This window comes from Dermochelys coriacea, chromosome 1 (assembly GCF_009764565.3).
Source record: "Dermochelys coriacea isolate rDerCor1 chromosome 1, rDerCor1.pri.v4, whole genome shotgun sequence".
NCBI lineage: Eukaryota > Metazoa > Chordata > Testudines > Dermochelyidae > Dermochelys > Dermochelys coriacea.
The window spans coordinates 82,268,988-82,287,586 of record NC_050068.2 but is presented as its reverse complement, the minus strand read 5'-3'; the positions used below and the strand labels follow the sequence as shown (position 1 = coordinate 82,287,586).

Genomic DNA, 18,599 nt, shown 5'->3' with positions numbered 1-18,599 from the left:
TTAGTCAGTTGAGCTCTCTGTCACTTGAATGACAGCTTTTCTGGGTAAACATATAAGCCACATTGGTAGTGCAAATATGAGCCAGAAGTGAAAATAAATGCCTGCAATAGGGAATACCATTTATTTCTATCAAATCAAAATATAACAGTATCCCACCAGTTGTTGTCCTGTTATGACCTCAGAGAAAATGCAGGTATTAAAAATATCATATCTGTTGTGTAGATTTCCCAGTTGTTCATATAATTGGTCGTGATCACATGTATATGTTGTCTCAGATTTCTGTCCAAGATAAATGATATCATGACTATGATAAACACATCCTCAAATTGTTCCATTCAAAACTTGCTGAACCTGTTTCTACTTGTTGAAAACATGAATCTTTGAACTCATCGTGAAAACAAAGCATGGATTTAAAGAATATGTTGTCCTGTGCAATCATTATTTCATTCGTTAATAATCACAATTGGTTGACTATCTTGCCTTCAGTACTAACACTAATATAATAATAATTAATAAACCTGTGTGCTTCTATCCCTGGATCTCAAAACTTAACAAACATTAATGACTAGAACTGGCTGAACTAAAGTGTATTTGACAAATGTAGTCTTTTTCCTTTACCACTAATGGTTCTCAAACAGGTCATGAGTTTTGTTTATGTATTTACTATTTGTAATTGCTCACCAAAAGTCTATTGGCAGTATACAAACTATGTTCACTTTATGGTTTGCCCATAAATTAATTAGTTTATATTGCTTGGTGACTGGTCACCTTAATATCATGCTATTGTTTCCCTGATAGGATGAACGCTACCATAATAAAGAAAGGCAGGGTGAGATCATTAGTCACTAAATCATGACTTTCTTAGAGAGAGTGTGGAATTGGAGGTAGGTTGGCAGGATTAGGGTATTTTTAAGAATTTCAAATGCTTTCCTTTCTTTGCATCAGTTCTTGAATCACTGCTGGAAAAATAGTCTAATATAATACCATGAGGTGAGATTTAAAATTAATTTTCTTTTGCTACATTCGCACAGAATAATTGGGTGTAGTTATAAAAGTTGTTTACTCCATTAAAACCAATGGTCTTCTTCATCATATATATCAAAGTCTGTCTGGTGAATTTAAGGAAACTTATGGAAAATGATCTAAAATCAGAATACTGTGCAAATTTAACTGAGAGAGATATGCATTTCTCTTTGTCAGAGTGATTGAATCAAAATACATACTGCATTTTGAGAAACTGGTAGCTAACATGCATCATCAAATAGTTTTGTAATATTTAAGTATTCATTGCCACAACAATTAATCCCTCTAAAATATTTCTTAATGTATTATATTGCATAGTAGAACTCAGCTATATAAGTAGTGCAAAGTAGATTACCATGGTAAAATAGCTGGAAACCCTGATTTACCAGTACACCTGTGATTAAATTTAACAAGTTTAGTGCCAGAACCAATTCTATAGCATATGACCTCTTTATGCAGTAATAAAAGGACTTAACATTCAACATTCATTGGGTTTTACTGCGGGTAAAGGAAAGATATATATTTATTTCATAGCTACATATGATGTGTATTTTAAACATTTTTTTCAAATTTATGGTTCCCTGATTTTTCTTTCCTTTAAAATGTTAACATCTGTGTTTTGCAGCTTCTGTTTACAACAATGCTATTAAGTTGATCACAGTTAACAACAAAAGACTAATTAAATGTGTACATGGGACCCAGCCACAAAGTTTGGAGGCAGATAATAATATTACCTACTATTTTTCAGCTGTAGATCTCGAAGCACTTTACAAAGGAGGTAGGTATCATTGTCCACATTTTATAGAGTGGAAACTAAGGCACTGGTAAGTGAATTGACATTCCTAATGTCACCAAGTAGGCCAGTGGTATAGTAAGATCTAGAACCCAGATCTCTGAAGTTCCAGCCCTGCACTCTATCTACTTGGCAACATGCCCTTTAAAATAATCCCCCACTTTGGGAGGTATATGGATGTGGGGCATTTGGTTCAGACCCTTATCAAATTAAATGTTGTTTTAAGGTGTCAAATGAAAACAATCCAAATCTGAAGAGAACTCCATGTCATGCTTCTTAGTTATCTGCCCCACCATGCCTTCCTTCCCTTAGACCTTAGTTTCTCCTGTGCCGCTGACACATAAGGGCAGTCCAGTTCCTCTGCTGATTACTGTCCCCTCTAGTTATAAGTTTCAGAGGGGTAGCCATGTTAGTATGAATCAGTAAAAACAACGAGGAGTCCTTTTGACACCTTAGAGACTAACAAATTTATTTGAGCTAAGCTTTCATGGGATATAACCCACTTCATCAGATGCATGGAGTGGAAAATACAGTAAGGAGATATAAATATACAACACATGAAAAGATGGGAGTTGCCTTACCAGGTGGGGGGGTCAGTGCTAATGAGGCCAATTCAATCAAAGTGGATGTGGCCCACTCCCAGCAGTTGACAAGAAGGTATGAGTATGAACAGAGGGAAAATTATTTTTTTGTAGTGATGCAGCCACTCTCAATCTTTATTCAGGCCTAATTTGATGTTGTCAAGTTTGCAAATTACTTCCAAAGTTTTGCAGTTTCTCACTGAAGTCTGTTTTTGAAGTTTTTTTGTTGAGGAATGGTGACTTTTAAGTCTGTTATAGAGTGTCCAGGGAGATTGAAGTGCTCTCCTACTGGTTTTTGAATATTACAATTCTTGATGTCTGATTTGTGTCCATTTATTCTTTTGTGTAGAAACTGTTCGGTTTGGCCAATGAACCTGGCAAAGGGGCATTGCTGGCACATTATGGCATATATCACATTCGTATATGTGCAGATGAACGAGCCCTTGATGGTGTGGCTGATGTGGTTGGGTCCTATGATGGTGTCTCTTGAATAGATATGCGGACAGAGTTGGCAACTGGGTTTGTTGCCAGGCTTGGTTCCTGGGTTAGTGTTTCTGTTGTGTGGTGTGTAGTTGCTGGTGAGTATTTGCTTCAGGTTGGGGGGCTGTCTGTAAGCAAGGACTGGCCTGTCTCCCAAGGTCTGTGAGAGTGAGGGATTGTCAATCAGGATAGGTTGTAGATCCTTGATGATGCGCTGGAAAAGTTTTAGCTGGAGGCTATAGGTGATGGCTAGTGATGTTCTGTTACTTTCTTTCTGTAGTAGGTGATTTCTAGGTACCCTTCTGGCTCTGTCAATCTGTTTCTTCACTTCCCCAAGTGGGTATTGTAGTTTTAAGAACACCTGATAGAGATGCTGTAGGTGTTTGTCTCTGTCTGAGGGATTAGAGAAAATGTGGTTGTATCTGAGGACTTGGCTGTAGACAATGGATTGTGTGATCTGGTCTGGATGAAAGCTGGAGGCATATAGGTAAGTATAGTGGTCAGTAGGTTTCCGATATAGGGTGGTGGTTATGTGACCATCGCTTATTTGTACTGTAGTGTCCAGGAAGTGGATCTCTTTTGTGGACTGGTCCAGGCTGAGGTTGATGGTGGGGTGGAAATTGTTGAAATCCAGGTGGAATCCTCAAGACCCTCCTTCCCATGGGTCCAGATGATGAAGCTGTCATCAATGTAGTGCAAGTAGAGTAGGGGTACTAGGGGACATGAGCTGAGGAAGCATTGTTCTAAGTCAGCCATAAAAATGTTGGCATACTATGGGGCAATGCGGGTACCCATAGCAGTGCTGTTGACTTGAAGGTATAAATTGTCCCCAAATCTGAAATAGTTGTGGGTGAGGACAAATTCACAAAGCTCAGCCACCAGGTTTGCCGTGACATTATCGGGGATACTGTTCCTGATGGCTTGTAGTCCATCTTTGTGTGGAATGTTGGTGTAGAGGGTTTCTACATCCATACTGGCTAGGATGCTGTTTTCTGGAAGATCACCAGAGGATTGTAGTTTCCTCAGGAAGTCAGTGGTGTCTCGAAGATAGCTGGGAGTGCTGGTAGCATAGGGTCTGAGGAGAGTGTCTACATAGCCGGACAATCCTGATGTCAGGGTGCCAATGCCTGAGATGATGGGGAATCCAGGATTCCTAGGTTTATGGATCTTGGGTAGCAGATAGAATACCCCTGGTCAGGGCTCTAGGGGTGTGTCTATGCTAGGCCTGTGCTTCTTCAGGGATTTTCTTGAGCAGATAGTGCAGTGTCTTTTGGTACTCCACCGTTGGATCAGAGGGTAATGGCCTGTAGAATGTGGTGTCAGAGAGTTGCCTAGCAGCCTCTCGTTCATACTCCAACCTATTCATGCTGACTGACACTCAATAACAGACTTGAAAGTGGCCGTTCTTCAACAAAAAAACTTCAGAAACAGACTTCAGTGAGAAACCGCAGAACTTGGAATTAATTTGCAAACTTGATGCCATCAAATTAGGCCTGAATAAAGACTTGGAGTGGCTGGGTCACTATAAAAAATAATTTTCCCTCTGTTGATATTCACACCTTCTTGTCAACTGCTGGGAGTGCACCACATCCACTTTGATTGAATTGGCCTCGTTAGCTCTACAAAAAGTAATTTTCCCTCTGTTGATATTCACCCCTTCTTGGCAACTTTTGGGAATGGGCCACTTCCACCCTAATTGAATTGGCCTCATTAGTACTGACCCCCCACCTGGTAAAGCAACTCCCATCTTTTCATGTGCTGTATATTTATACCTCCTTACTGTATTTTTCACTCCATGCATCTGATGAAGTGGGTTATGGCCCATGAAAGCTTAGCCCAAATACATTTGTTAAATCTCTAAGGTGTCATAAGGACTCCTCATTGTTTCCTCTAGTTATGGCGTTCTTCCCAGGTGATGCCAGTGCATCCAATATCTTCTGTCACTGTCTTCTGCCAGTTCTTCCTTGGCCTTCTTCACTTTCTCTTTCCTCCTTTGGGTACCCATTTCAATGTTTGGTTAGCATATCTCCCATCTTCCATACTATGTACCTGTCCCAACCACCTGAGCCTTCTTTCACTGATATTTTCTAACACGTCCAGCTCCTTCAGCTGCCTTATTCTCACATTTGTTATTTTGTCTTTCCATTAAATGTGTAGTATCTTTTTCAGCCATCTGTGATGGTCAGCTTCCGATCTCTTTTGTTGGCCACTATCATTGGCCAAGTCTCTGCTCCGCATAGTAGCGTACTCAGTACAGTAACATGGGATCATCTGATCCAGGGACACTCTCCATAAATTTGCACTGTCAATCTCTGTGGATCCATCCTTGCTACAGCTGCTGACACTAGCACCTCACCTGAAAATGCTAAGCCCCCACTTTCCATCCTGGTCTGCCCAGACACAGTGTCACTACCCATCACTGAGGAGGGATATGGGCTGCTTGAAGTGGGGCAAAGCTGGGTAGGCCTCTGTGTGGGAAGCTCTGGTACGAGAGCTGGCACCACAACAGTACTGAAGAGCAGCAGTGCTGGCTATCCCACTGCCCACTCAGATTTGGGTCTGTGATCCTTTGTCATGATGGAGGAGCTGCAGGGCCAAAATTAAGTGACTGATTTTGTGATCCCCATGTACAGGGGTTGGCAGCACTCCTCAGGTTTGGTCCTGCAGCCCCTCCATCCTACCAGAGGGACTGCAGGGCTAAAACTGGGTGAATGGTGTTGCAATTCCAGTGTACAGGGGGTCACCATGCTACTCAGGTGAGGAACCATGGGGCCTAACTGAGCAGTGCTGAGACCCCTGTACATGGGGGGGTCGCAATGCTACATGCTCAGTTTTGGCCCTGATGATCCTCTTCACAACAGTGGGCTGGTGAGGCCAAATTTGAGTGGGCAGTGGGGCAGCCAGCACTGTTTCTTCTCAGTGCTGCCAGTAGTATGCACTGTACGTAACGTACATACGTACACTGATCTGACTCTTAATTTGGTGTGTTGTTTGACCTGATCTTGTTCATCCTTCCAAAAGTGGTGTTTGCTTTTCCTAATCTCCTATGAATATCTTTATTGCAGCTACCTTCAAATATCATCACATTTCCCAGATAGCAGAACTCTTCTACCTTTTCCATCCAGTTGTTCAGTTTACTAGCTTCATAATATTAATTTTCTTTGCATTTACTTTCAGTCCAATTTTTGCTGCTTCCAATTCTACCTCTGAATTAAAGTCAATCATTCCATTCCATGTCATACTCAGTAAAGCAACATTGCTGGCAAAGTCAAGGTCAGATGGTATTTTTTCACTTCTCGTAGGGGCATGCACAAGGTGGGGCAAGCAGGGGTACCCCCACCAATAATCATCAGGGGCACAGAACTCCTCCAGCCTGGGGGCCATGGTGGCATGGGTTTGTGTGTGGGAGACTGAGCTCCTCCTGGCCCTGGGGGCAGGGGTCAGGGGGAGAGAAGAGCCAGCTCCTGCTGGAACTGGGGCAGAGGCCAGGGGGAGGGAAGGAGGGAGCTCCTGTCAGGGATGGGGTGAGGAGAGGGAAGAGGGAGCTCCTCCCAGGGTCAAAGTTTAATTTCTGCACATGCCCGACTTCTTGTGTAACTTGTGCCAGCTTTCCCATACTATATAAAGTACATACATTCTACCTGCCTATTCCTGCTACATATTTGGTCTTTGGGATTCAATGTCTGTTGAGATAACAGATTCTTTTCAGCTTTCACTGTCATAGTTGGGTTTTGAGCTCCATCTTCACCTCCTCTTTTATTTGGGCCTCTACTTGCTCTAATTTTTAACAGAGAGCAGCTCACTTGGCTAGTCTTCCACCTTGTTTTCTCCATTGTCTCCAGCAGATATACAAGAGCTCTGAGGAAAGGAATCATGAGAATCTTTAATTTGTTATTTAAAACTTGACATTCCATATCATTAAAATTAAAATCTCTAGCTTGTTCCTGCCCCAGTTACTTTAACAGCAGTCTCTTCAGAGATTTCACAGCTCCGTGTGATGGGCAGTGCAAAAGGGTACACACACTCTAGGTGCTGAAATGAGTTTACTTTTGGTGGTGGCTTTCATTGTGTTTATTGACCAATTATAGTTGTGAGGAACTCACCAGCTTCAGTTTTTAGAAGTTTGAGGGGCATATTTTAAAAATACTGGTTCATATAGTTTTGAAATGAATCAGAAAAAAACTCAGAGAAATTAGTGCAGCCAAACTGTGGAGTTCAGCATGTTTACTATCTGAAGCCATAAACCTCTATCCCAGGAGTCCAAGTGGCAGTCCCCTGTTCCAGTCTCTGTATCCCCTATTCCTTTCCTACTTTCTACAGTAAGGTCTTCTTCAATAGCCTGCAACACTCTCCTCTTTCAACTTCTTTGTGGGACACCAACTGGCCCGTTTCCCAAATCATGGTCTTCAAGGATGGGAGCAAAGAAAGCCCAAATCCCACCTTTCTCAGGACATATAATGACTTCTTCATCATCCATTAGGATCAATTTATAGATGGGCAAACTGAAGCACAGAGAACCCAAAATGGCCTCCAATTTGAGATGGCTAAGGTGTCCATTTTCATGTCTGAAATATGGTTGTGATTGGCCTCCCCAAGGTCACATAGGAAACCTGTACCACATCCAGGAGCTGAACTCTGGTCCCCTGAACCCCAGTCTTATGTTTCAACCACAAACCACCCTTCTTTCCCTCAGGGCTTGTCTACACAGCACAGTAACCATTTGACCATGGGTTGAAACAGTTATATGTTAATAAACACTAGGGAACTTTTCATGCATGCCAGCAGGGTCTACACAAGCCATTTAGTGCACCAAATATTGTTGTGAATTTGAATTCACATTCCACTGGTGCACATTATCACACCTTGTAGACAAGCCTTTAGTCTCTCAACAGCAGTTAAATCTAGCATGGCTTTTTACATATGAACAGGAAAGGAGTTGTCAGACAGCTTGCTTGTAAGTGTGCTAGGGAAACAGGAGTGGTGAGCAGGTTTTCTGTACTGCATTCACCATTTCAAGATGCACAACAGGGAGGCTAGGCCAGCTGCAGGCAACAATAGCTCTCCCCTCCCACTAAGCCTATAATTTTCTAAAAGCTATGCTATATATCTGTGATGGGGTGTCCTCCCCACACAAGGCTTGAGCAGGTTAAAAAGAGCCAATTGACCTTATAGGCTGCACTTGGAGGAGAGCCAGGGACTGATAAAGTCCAGTTGAAGATGAAACCCAGCTGGGCTTCTATAAAGCCAGGAAGTTGAGAACAGGAGAGGGCTGCAGGGAGGAGTTCTGTAGTTACTCCCTAGAGTGAAAGGGAGTTGGCTAGGGACAAGGAGGAGTTCTGGGGGAGAGTAAGTCCTTGGATACTGCCCTGGACTGCAGTGTCTGGCAAGAAGCAGAGAGGGATGAAGTATCCATTGGGAGTGGAGGAAGATCAAGTTGATAAACCCAGAGGTGGAACAGGAGTTAGAGAGGTACAAAGGAGCTCAGGGAAACAGCAACAGGGTCTGAGATTGAGTAGACTGTGGTTGATAGGTGTAGAATCCCTATACCTAGTGATAGGTTCCCTTGCCAGTCATTGGGAAAGTGGCACTGGACCTACACTTGGACTGGAAGACTCCCTTACATGCCATATGGACAGCTTGTCCAGTAGGACTTTGACACCCCGGAAGAGGATACTAAACAGTGATGTGACTGGAGGGTTGAGTCACAAAGAGGTAGTACCCCAAGTCTCTGAGAGGCCAAGGTGCAAGCAGCCACTGGGAAGAATGCCAGATTGGGTGAGAGCTAATCCCCATGCCTAGCCACAAGGAAGCACTGCAGCAGTGAGTGTATCTCGTTACAAGATCAAATAGAAATTGTTGACTTGATGCAGAGATTAATGGGTGAGGTTCTTTGGATTGTGTTATGAAGATCGGAATATATGATTGTAATAGACTCTTGAAATCTATGATTAAGTATTAAAAAGTAAAGGAATGGGGAACCTGTAATTGTAGAAAAGCGAATGATCCTGAGGGGGGAGGGAGAAGGTAGATTCAGAGGTTTTGTAGTTTATAGTTTCTGGTATAAACTATATTAGAATACCCGACTATCAAATATTACTTACTGGTGATACGGACCTATCTCACCTGGGCTTCACTCATTAATGTTTATTAAGGGATTTTGAGATCTTTGTATGACAGGCACTGTCAAAGTATACTGCAAAGTATTTATAACACACTGACCAGAAGCCTCAGCTCTGAATACCCCTAACTTTGGGGAAGAATTCAGGTTTGATATCTGGATACAATTTGTCAATTTAAACCCATCTCTAGTAAGATCCAAAACCAGAAGGGGCTTGGATAGGCCAAATTCTCATGAGAACATCTTGCAAGATTTTGGCACTGTTGAATCTGAGGATTATTTTTAAACCATGAATTATTTTCTCCTTCTACTTCAATAAAGTATTTATTTACCATTAGTTTATCATAAACGGAGTAACATATTTTATCCTTTCTTTAGTCATTAAGGATCAAAGGTTGCTTTACAAGAATGATTTCCTTTAAGGTTTCAAAAACAATCTCCATAGTGTCTAACGTTTAAAAAAAATCTCTGCATTCTACTGTATCAATGTATGTGGCTCCACATCTCTTCTTAAATCATGAGTGTCACGGTGTGCATTTTCAGAGTAAGTTACTGCCACCTTAAAGACTTGGGAGATGGTGCTGTTGAATTGTCAAGAGACATGAAAGTGTGTGGATTTTAACTTATAAAATGTGTTTAATATTTGTAAATTAATGTGTTGAAATTTTATGTGCATGTGCCTTATGTATACACACATATCCATACACCACAGGTGGAGTCTGATTGCCCATCCAGAGAGAATAATTTAATACAGGAACAGTCTAGTCTCCTGTGGACTGTGATACTTTGGACTCATTTTGGTTGTTGGGTTTAGTATGTGGATGCTGGGTGGTTTTGGGGGCCTGTGATATACAGGAGGTCAGATTAGATGATCTGGTGACCCCTTCTGGCCTTAAACTCCGTGACCAGATGACCTCTCTTCTTCCTGGAATCTGCATGGACTGGTCAGGTGAAAGTGAAACAACTTCAAATAAGAATTATAATACTCCAGAGAGTGCATTTCTGGGCAATTATAACATGCCTAGATTGGTGTTGCAAGGCATAAGGGTGAAAGGCCAAATGACTTTGCCAACTTGAGAAATGCAATAATTCCCTGGAAATGCACTGCCTAGAGTATATTATTACTATTATGAAATGGAATTCATGAATAAAGAGAAGGAAAGCAGGGCGGGGGATGGATCTATCCATGCATGTACTGGCTATTATTAAAATGGGTTTGACAGCAGTCACAGCCAATCAGACAGGCTGAGTAATGTCCAAAGTGCTAAAGACATTTCATAATTAAGTAATGAGACGTGACAGGGCGTGAATTGTGTTGCATTAATTCACACCGAGTGTGTTGTTGTAAGGCAAGAGACTGAAGGCCGAGTGCCATCAGAGCAGCCAACTGAGAATTAATCCTACTCTATACTCACAATGGAGCCTCTTATTGTGGTTTTATGAATTGTTAATTTTTAAAATATTTATATTGTTAATTAAGTGATGCGCTTCTAAGCTCTGACTGCAATCAGCACAATTCACTTAAATAGTTCTGCACAATTCACTGTGCAGAACTATTTAAGTGAATTGTGCTGATCGCTAGTCACTGCTTGGAATGCTCAGCCAATCAAATCAATTGTTTTCTCTGGTCCATTTTATAATGTATTCTAATATTCTGTTTCCTAATGCCTACTTTCACGTCTGAATTCATTTGCATATAATGAGTGTCTAAAACTCAGTGACGATTAGTACAGGTTCCACAGTGCTTTGACCATATACAGTGCTAGGTAGTGCTAAGTATTTTTGTATTTACTATTCAAAGAAAAAAACACAGGTATGTAAGACATTATGTTGTCAGCCAGGACTTTGTGCTTTATGCTTTGGCTGTATGTTTTACTATTAAAAGTAGGCTTCTGCTTTTCAACATTTATTTGCAAAATTGAGGCAATAATTTTTTGCTAATAAATATCATGCTGATAAAACCCACATATTAGAAATATTTTGGCAGTTTTCCATACTACTCCTGGACATTTTCACTATTAGATGATCTAAAATTGCTGACTGGGGCACTTATGTCTTTATTCTACACATACAACTCTCCATGGGCTCATTCCTGTTTCCTTTGAAGTCTAATGGCAATTTTGCCATTGACTTCAATGGGAACAGAAACAGGCTCACTAGCTAGCCTGGAACTTGCATTTTTGGAGGAGCTGCAGAACAGGAACTTATTACTGTGAGCATAATGAAAAATACAGTGTGCTTGCCTCCTGTGTAAAAACAAAGGGAAGCACCTTGGCGCCCTTCCTGTATGTCACTCACACAATTTCCAGTGGGTTTAAACACAGAGCCATTGGGCTGTATGCTCCAACACATTGTGAAAGTAGTGGGGATACAATATGGGCATGGGACAATCGTTGTAGTGGCTGGGGGTCTGTGGAAACCCTGCCCTCAACCTGTCAGATCTTAGCCAGTAATATAGTGAATCTTGCTGTCTTTGATATACAGTTGCAGCAATGGCAGCAAGGATGCCTAAGTGACTCCTCCAATGGGCCTCGCACAGCACACAGAGCTAGACAATGCTATTGCATCTAGTGCCAATGATGTTTTGACTTATAGGGCTACAGCTAGTGCTGATAGTGCTGCTTTCATGAGGAGTCATTTTAGTTCACATGCAGGTGGGGCTCATCCATGCACTGCCTAGTCATTCCCCTTTTCTTGGTGCAATCTGTCAGCCATGCAGAGATTTTTGCAGAGGGGGACACTGGAGGCTACTCAGTGGGGGTCGATTCTCCATAGCCACCCTTCCCTTCTGTGTATCTCCTATGGCTTTTTCCATGGGTTTGTTCCACTATGCATTGTTCAGCCAGATAAAACATGGCTTTTTGGGATGTGTTTTGGATGAAGAGGAAGTGTAAATAAATATTTATTAATATACCCCTACACTGATTTTGGCAGGAATTTACTTGTAAATCCTGACTTTTAAACTAAAGTTTCCAGCTCTAAATATATTATAATAAACTGGCTAATATGCATGTTCTTCAACTAGATAGAATTAGAACTGCCCATTAGCAGGGATCTTAGAAATCCGTTTGCCACAGAAAAACATGGAATTTGTGGGTTTTTTGCAGAGAATCTTTAGTTTTTAAATTTTGTGAAAAAATAAAATATATACAGTGGAACCCTGATTATCCAATCTAATTGGGACCAGGGCCAGATTGGATAATCTAAAATTTGGATAATCAGAAGAATGTGCAGGGCTTGGGCAGTCAGCTTAAAAATTGTAAATATATCAATAAAAATTGTGTTTAACTGATAGCTATATATATTGTGGCTAGGGAAACTAAAGTTCAGGGTTCACAGAAAAACATAGATTTTTATTTTTATTTTTATCTTGGAAAATTAGGATCCCTGCTCATTAAGAGTGCTAATGGAGATTCTCCTTCAGATCCAGGGGTGGGGGCCTGTGTAGTATGGAGCAGAAGGATGTGAGGTCTACATACCACTTCAACACTGTGAAGAGTAGAAAGAAACTGTGAAGTCTGAGGTGGCCATAGATTCTTCAGAGTGTTATTATGAAACAAAACTGGAACCACATTTCTGGAAATAAGTATTCCTAGATGTTTATTTTATAGACCAATATAAATATAAATGAGATTAAATAATAGCACTAGAAAAAACATCTGCTCAGTGTGTGGCATGAGTCAAAAAAGCTAACAGTGTTAGGAGCCATTACGAAAGGGATAGAAAAGAAGACAGAAAATATAATAATGACACAATACAAATCCATGGTACGCCCACAACTTGAATACTGTGTGCAGTTCTGGTCGCCCTATCTCAAAAAAGATATATTAGAATTAGAAAAGCTGCAGAGAAGGGCAACATAGTGATTAAGGGTATGGAACAGCTTCTATATGAGAACAGATTAAGAAAACTGTGAATGTTCAGTTTACAAAAGAGACAGCTAAAAGGGGGAAGGGGATATAATAGAAGTCTATAAAACCTCAACACAAAAACACTAACCCAGGAACCTATCCTTGCAACAAAGCCCGTTGCCAACTCTGTCCACATATCTATTCAGAGGACACCATCATAGGGCCTAATCACATCAGCCACACTATCAGAGGCTCGTTTACCTGCACATCTACCAATGTGATATATGCCATCATGTGCCAGCAACGCCCCTCTGCCATGTACATTGGCCAAACTGGACAGTCTCTACGTAAAAGAATAAATGGACATAAATCAGACGTCAAGAATTATAACATTCAAAAACCAGTCAGAGAACACTTCAATCTCTCTGGTCACCTGATTACAGACCTAAAAGTCGCAATATTATAATAAAAATGCTTCAAAAACAGACTCCAACGAGAGACTGCTGAATTGGAATTAATTTGCAAACTGGACACCATTAAATTAGGCTTGAATAAAAACTGGGAGTGGATGTGTCATTATACAAAGTAAAACTATTTCCCCATATTTATTCCCCCTCCCCCCCCACTGTTCCTCACATGTTCTTGTCAACTGCTGGAAATGGCCCATCTTGATGATCACTACAAAAAGGTTTTTTTTCCCTCTCTCCTGGTGGTAATAGCTCACCTTAACTGATCACTCTCGTTATAGTGTGTATGGTAACACCCATTGCTTCATGTTCTCTGTGTATATAAAATCGTTCTACTGTATTTTCCACAGCATGCATCTGATGAAGTGGGCTGTAGCCCACGAAAGCTTACGCTCAAATAAATTTGTTAGTCTCTAAGGTGCCACAAGTAGTCCTGTTGTTTTAACCCCTTCATGTAACACAAGAATCAGAGACCATCTAATGAAATTAATAGGCACCAGGTTTAAAATAAACATAGGGAAATATTTCTTCACACAATGCACAGTCCTGTGGAATCATTCCCAGGGAATGTTGTGAAGGCCAAAAATATAACAGTTAAAAAAAAGTGTTAGATAAGCTCAGGGAGGACAGGTCCACCAGGGGCTATTAACAAAGAGGGTCAGGAATGCAACCCCATGCTCTGGGTTTCCCTAAACCTTTGACTGCCAGAGGCTAAGCCTGTACAACAGAAGATGGATCACTCCATAATTGCTTCTTTTCAGAGGGTTCTGTTCATTCCCTCTGAAACATCTGTCCCTGGTCATTGTCAGAAGAGAGGATACTTGGCTACATGGACCATTGGTCTGATCCAATATGGCCATTCATATGTTATGTTGTTCTTATAGTCCTCATTGGCAGGTTGATTACCCAGATTTATGAACTTTTCCAACTCTATTATTATCATTCTTTCATACACAAAAAATCATAAGAATTCTGTGAAGAAAAGTAAATGAATATATACAGTACTTTAAAACACTAATAATAATTACTCTCATTTATCTAGTGTCTTTCACCTGAAACACTTTGTACACTTAAACTCACCTCTGATATTTAATTTCTTTGGAGTGAAATGCAGCAGCTGTTTAACAATACATAGTAACACATACATAACCCTTTGGGACATCAAATGAAGAAGAGTACTATATGCATTTGAAATTGCAGGTGGAATTTAGATACACAAAATGTAATTATCTAGACTGGAATGATTATTTATTGTTGTCATCATAGGAAGTCAGCCAGGCCACCAGCATTAAAAAACAGCCGTATGCCTGCAAAAACTACCAGAGATCTTTAGTCAAAGCCCAGTCACTTTCATGATATGTTTTAGTCATATATTTGAGACAGCTATTTATCTTTAGAATTTGTTTTTTTAATTCTATAATTACTTGTAGCTCAAAAGAAAAATGTTTTATGTTTCACCAAACTCTATGTTCAATTGCATTATAACTGGTCTTTAAATGCTGCAGAGTGATTGTTAAAATAATTTGCAAACAGATTACATTTAGAAGTCATGTACTGTGTGCTTTTTTCTATGTCCCTGATTCAGCAAAGCTCTTAAATACATGGTTAAGTGCTTTGCTCGTTAGGGATGTGATCACTTACATGCTTAAAGTTAAGCATATGCTTAAGTGCTTTGCTGAACTGGGGCCTCTATGCGTATGTCTACACAGCGGTTAAACACCCGTGGCTGGCCCGTGCCGGCTGATATGGGCTTGGGCTGCAAGCCTATTTCATTGCTGTGTAGACTTCTGTGGTTGGGCTGGAACCTGAGCTCTGTGACTCTGTGAGGGGGATGGGTCCCCGAGCCCAGGCTCCACCCTGAGCCCAGAAGACAATATAGTCAGTGCTTAATTTGTGCCAGGGCTTACCAGGGCTGAGCCCCATAACCTGTAGGCTTGGCATTTCATAGCCCCAGCACCTCTGGGCTTGTCACCTCAATTATGAAAGTAAAAAGATTGCTTGAGCCCAGGAACCTTTAATTACAAATTAAACACTTACACAGCAACGAAACAGCCCCTCAACCTGAACCCTGCAGGCCTGAGTCAGCTGGTATGGGCCAGCCATGGGTTTTTCTTTGCTGTGTGGACATACACAATGTGCCTTAGTCACTAAAAGTCTGATCATGGTAGGTACTGACCGCCACCTGTGCAACAATTAACACACTTATCTCCCCTTGGCATCAGTGAGATTTGAGCTTGCTCAGTACTAGAGCTGGTTGAAAAATAAAAAAAACTTTATAGAATTTTTTTTTGTTTACTGAAAACCAGGCTTTCATTAATAGAAAAATTTTAATAATGTTTTAGATCATTTCAATAAAAAAGTAATGAACATTTAGCCAAAAATAGGGGCAAGGGGGGAAGTCATCAGCTTTTTACAAGATGTTGCGTTTTCCAAATAAAAGGCAAAAAATGTGGTTTGAAAACTTTTGCACGGCTCTGCTTAATTCCTCAGCTCAGCACACTGCACGATTGGGCCCTAAAATAGTCACCTAACTTTTCCACTCCTTATAAGGCCACAAAAGACATTGTTTGAATGTAGGTTTGTCTGAAGTGGTTGCTCCCTTCCTGCAGACAGGTTTCAGAGTAGCAGCTGTGTTAGTCTGTATTCGCAAAAAGAAAAGCAGTACTTGTGGCACTTTAGAGACTAACAAATTTATTAGAGCATAAGCTTTCGTGAGCTACAGCTCACTTCATCGGATGCATTTGGTGGAAAAAACAGAGGAGAGATTTATATACACACACAGAGAACATGAAACAATGGGTTTTATCATACACACTGTAAGGAGAGTGATCACTTAAAATAAGCCATCACCAGCAGCAGGGGGGGAAAGGAGGAAAACCTTTCATGGTGACAAGCAAGGTAGGCTAATTCCAGCCGTTAACAAGAATATCAGAGGAACAGTGGGGGGTGGGGTGGGGGGGGGAGAAATAACATGGGGAAATAGTTTTACTTTGTGTAATGACTCATCCATTCCCAGTCTCTATTCAAGCCTAAGTTAATTGTATCCAGTTTGCAAATTAATTCCAATTCAGCAGTCTCTCGTTGGAGTCTGTTTTTGAAGCTTTTTTGTTGAAGGATAGCCACTCTTAGGTCTGTAATCGAGTGACCAGAGAGATTGAAGTGTTCTCCAACTGGTTTTTGAATGTTATAATTCTTGACGTCTGATTTGTGTCCATGCATTCTTTTACATAGAGACTGTCCAGTTTGGCCAATGTACATGGCAGAGGGGCATTGCTGGCACATGATGGCATATATCACATTGGTAGATGCGCAGGTGAACGAGCCTCTGATAGTGTGGCTGATGTGATTAGGCCCTATGATGGTATCCCCTGAATAGATATGTGGACAGAGTTGGCAACGGGCTTTGTTGCAAGGATAGGTTCCTGGGTTAATGGTTCTGTTGTGTGGTGTGTGGTTGCTGGTGAGTATTTGCTTCAGATTGGGGGGCTGTCTGTAAGCAAGGACTGGTCTTTCTCCCAAGATCTGTGAGAATGATGGGTCGTCCTTCAGGATAGGTTGTAGATCCTTGATGATGCGTTGGAGAGGTTTTAGTTGGGGGCTGAAGGTGATGGCTAGTGGCGTTCTATTATTTTCTTTGTTGGGCCTGTCCTGTAGTAGGTGACTTCTGGGTACTCTTCTGGCTCTGTCAATCTGTTTCTTCACTTCAGCAGGTGGGTATTGTAGTTGTAGGAATGCATGATAGAGATCTTGTAGGTGTTTGTCTCTGTCTGAGGGGTTAGAGCAAATGCGGTTATATCGTAGAGCTTGGCTGTAGACAATGGATCGAGTGGTATGATCTGGATGAAAGCTAGAGGCATGTAGGTAGGAATAGTGGTCAGTAGGTTTCTGATATAGGGTGGTGTTTATGTGACCATCGCTTATTAGCACCGTAGTGTCCAGGAAGTGGATCTCTTGTGTGGACTGGTCCAGGCTGAGGTTGATGGTGGGATGGAAATTGTTGAAATCCTGGTGGAATTCCTCAAGGGCTTCTTCTCCATGGGTCCAGATGATGAAGATGTCATCAATGTAGCGCAAGTAGAGTAGGGGCATTAGGGGACGAGAGCTGAGGAAGCGTTGTTCTAAGTCAGCCATAAAAATGTTGGCATACTGTGGGGCCATGCGGGTACCCATCGCAGTGCCGCTGATTTGAAGGTATACATTGTCCCCAAATGTGAAATAGTTATGGGTGAGGACAAAGTCACAAAGTTCAGCCACCAGGTTAGCCGAGACAGTATCGGGGATACTGTTTCTGATGGCTTGTAGTCCATCTTTGTGTGGAATGTTGGTGTAGAGGGTTTCTACATCCATAGTGGCTAGGATGGTGTTTTTAGGAAGATCACCAATGGACTGTAGTTTCCTCAGGAAGTCAGTGGTGTCTCGAAGATAGCTGGGAGTGCGGTAACGAAGGGCCTGAGGAGGGAGTCTACATAGCCAGACAATCCTGCTGTCAGGGTGCCAATGCCTGAGATGATGGGGCGTCCAGGATTTCCAGGTTTATGGATCTTGGGTAGCAGATAGAATAGCCCAGGTCGGGGTTCTAGGGGTGTGTCTGTGCGGATTTGTTCTTGTGCTTTTTCAGGAAGTTTCTTGAGCAAATGCTGTAGTTTCTTTTGGTAACTCTCAGTGGGATCAGAGGGTAATGGCTTGTAGAAAGTGGTGTTGGAGAGCTGCCTAGTAGCCTCTTGTTCATACTCCGACCTATTCATGATAACGACAGCACCTCCTTTGTCAGCCTTTTTGATTATGATGTCAGAGTTGTTTCTGAGACTGTGGATGGCACTGTGTTCTGCATGGCTGAGGTTATGGGGTAAGCGATGCTGCTTTTCCACAATTTCAGCTCGTGCACGTCGGTGGAAGCATTCTATGTAGAAATCCAGGCTGCTGTTTCGACCTTCAGGAGGAGTCCACCCAGAATCCTTCTTTTTGTAGTGTTGGCAGGAAGGTCTCTGTGGGTTAATATGTTGGTCAGAGGTGTGTTGGAAATATTCCTTGAGTCTGAGATGTCGAAAATAGGATTCTAGGTCACCACAGAACTGTATCATGTTCGTGGGGGTGGAGGGGCAAAAGGAGAGGCCCCGAGATAGGACAGATTCTTCTTCTGGGCTAAGAGTATAGTTGGATAGATTAACAATATTGCTGGGTGGGTTATGGGAACCATTGTTGTGGCCCCTTGTGGCATATAGTAGTTTAGATAGCTTAGTGTCCTTTTTCTTTTGTAGAGAAGCAAAGTGTGTGTTGTAAATGGCT

General features: G+C 41.6%; 1 long non-coding RNA gene across 1 annotated transcript; it reads left to right on the top strand.

The window, feature by feature from the left end:
* The first annotated feature begins 3,984 nt into the window (after nt 1-3,984).
* On the top strand, nt 3,985-18,084 carry LOC122457638. The gene is made up of 3 exons (XR_006277280.1): nt 3,985-4,193; nt 8,336-8,346; nt 18,020-18,084. It is a non-coding gene; the product is annotated as an uncharacterized LOC122457638 (long non-coding RNA).
* The last annotated feature ends 515 nt before the right edge of the window (nt 18,085-18,599 follow it).